Raw genomic sequence first — 2771 nt, forward strand, 5'->3', positions numbered from 1 at the left:
TCCAAGCTCCCCAGTGATCACAGCATGTGGGCTGGTGTAAGGTTCCCTGAACTGGAAGAACTCGAAGCTAATAATGGTGGCAGCGTTCCTCCTTGAGCACATCAACCCTCCTTGAAAGGATGGGCCTGTGTTTTCTTTGCCAAACCCTTGGAGCCAAATCTCTTTGGAAACTCACAGCTCGGATTTGTTTTCAGAATTTAAGAAAGCAATGGGGAGCATTAACAGTGTATAACGTAAAACTCCCAGTGTTAAGGAGTGTCTGGACAACATTCCTTAATCAAACACTATTTTTTTTTTTCAGTGAAACATGTAAAAAGAGGCCCATGTCAGTTAGAGTTTGCTACCAGAAGAGAACTGATACCAAACTTAAAAATTTTTAGTGTTTGTTATAGATTCTGGAATTGAGAATAAGGGATTGTGAACATAATGACAAAGTTCCGTGTGACGGGGCCCGAGGATTACATATCAACGCTGTGCGCCTGACCGGAGGTTTGGGGTAGAGGTCACTGGTGCAGCGAGAGTTCACGTATGCACTAGCATGTAAGAGGACGGACTTTGGAGTCAGAAGGACCAGACCTGGCTTTGCAAAATACCCCTGTCTCTTCATTACCTGTGCGACTTCGAGCAAGCTATTTAATTAACATCTGCCCTGTTTTCTCAGGTGCAAAATGAGGTTCCTCCTCACTACCCCAGGATGCCAGATCCATGTGCTAGTATCCACAAAGGTTCAGACTTGAGGATTAGAAGAGGGTATTAGTAATTGAATAACAATGGCACAAATTTTTTAGAGGTGCTGAGGATATCCGAGGCGGGGACGAGGTCTCACGGCCAGGTGAAACGTGCCGGGACAGGGAGCCCCCTGCTCGTGCTCCGGCGGCACTAGTGTGAGCTGCTCCCTTTCGTCTTGGTCTGCGGAGATGCTCTCTGGCTTGTTCTACCGTCCAGTTGGGAGGGCCTTGGCATGAAAGATGCAGCATCTCTGTATGGCTCTTGAGCTGCCGTTACTGTCATCACCAGCATTGTTGTCATGCCCAGAGGACCCGTGGGTGACAGTTTTTCCAATGTAGGAGGGTCAGGGTGGAATCCACTCGGATGCCCACAGTTTATCAGACTACTTTCGTGACCGGTAACTCGGTCTGAAACGGAAGATCGTGACCGTTGTTTTGGTGCAGCTCACTCTCTGGTTCCTGATTATCACGTGTTATCATGGGCTAGTCCACTGGGTCATAGGACATAATAAATGCCAGAGCCATGAGAGACGAGTTCCTGCGTCATTAATTGCAAAGGGGAAGCAGTGTTCCGTGAGAGGAAGTGATCCGCTCACAGAAGGGGCGTGTCCCTGGCCTGACGGATGCGTTGATTAAACCGGGGTTTCGGAAAGCGCGTACCTGACTCCAGCAGGTAGAGCAAAACATTCCGTGGCTTCCAGGCGGGGACCTCCATTTGTGCAAACAAATGTAATTACCAGGGATTTCCATGGGCAGGTTAGTTGGTTCGTGCTGGGGAAAAAGAAAGTGAAAATATAATAGCAATATAAAAGCAAGGTAAACATACAGATATGACATAGCTGATGAATATATGTCTCCTTCCAAAACAAAAGACAGAAAAACCCCCAAAGTGGTTTGGGATAAGCTACTTAAGTATTCTTTTTAAGTCAAAGACAATTGGTAGAACTTTTTGCGTGTTTGCATGTGTGAGGGAGAAAATAGGGGGAACCAGGCTCCGTTCCCTAGATCACGTGATGGTGGGCGTGCGGGGAATCCTCGTCATAGTTCGGCCCTAGGTTGACTCGGGAGGTCACGATACTTATATACTTGGGAAGGGAAACGTCAGAAGTCTTGACTGCTCAGTGTCCCCGAGTAGTCAAGGACTGTGGAAGATGACTAGGAACAAATGGAGACCATATTTATGAGTCACTAATGACGCCACCGTGTGTGGCTTGAGGAGAATGCTGCGCTCTGCTCGCCCCGGGAAGTGGGAGTTCATTGTCAGGGCATCGGGGAAGAGAGACAAAGGCCGGGCCGCCCCGAGAACTGGGTGCAGCAGGAGCGCTGAATGGGTGGCAGCTTTGGTGACCCGCAGGAACTCTGGGGCCCCTCCTTCCTGTGTTTTAAATGGACTATTGTCATGACTTAGTTCTTTGGTCTTTGTTTCTCAACTTTACCTCTTACACATCTCTCCCTCTCTGTCCGGTATGCATGTACATATTTCCCCCAGAGATCCTCTGGGAGTTCCCTGCGAGATCCTGCGGGTTCAGCAACGGATCATCCAGGAGGGTGAATGAGTTCCACAGGCTCCCATGCTGTCCTGCCTAAGAGGCTATTGGCCAGCTTTCGCAGTTGCCTTTGTTTTGTACCCAGTCAGCTATGGGCAGTTCTGCAGTTCTGCGTGACCTACTCGTAAAGAACACCTCAGACCACAGGTTTGGGCGTGGCAGACACTGAGAGCTTTATAGAAAATAAGCCAAAATAATGCAAGATACCTGGTATTTTAGTATTTTAGTATGACCCTAAGCAGTCTGGTTATGGACATCTGAAAGCTACCACCTCAGCATTACTGTGTCTGATTGCATTATACTAATTTCTAAGGCCTCTCTTGGCATAAGCTCTCCGCCCTGATGACTCTGCTGTTCTTAAGGAGCCTTACGTAGCCTTTCGTTCCTGGGGCCCAGTCTTCCAAGGTAGAATCAGCGTCTCAAACCCAAGCCGGAGGTGGAAGAGATGTCTCTAGTGACGGCAGCCTATGGCATCTAGGAACAGGACCAAGCTTCT

The sequence above is a fragment of the Phyllostomus discolor genome, chromosome 15 (genome assembly GCF_004126475.2).
Source record: "Phyllostomus discolor isolate MPI-MPIP mPhyDis1 chromosome 15, mPhyDis1.pri.v3, whole genome shotgun sequence".
Classification (NCBI taxonomy): domain Eukaryota; kingdom Metazoa; phylum Chordata; class Mammalia; order Chiroptera; family Phyllostomidae; genus Phyllostomus; species Phyllostomus discolor.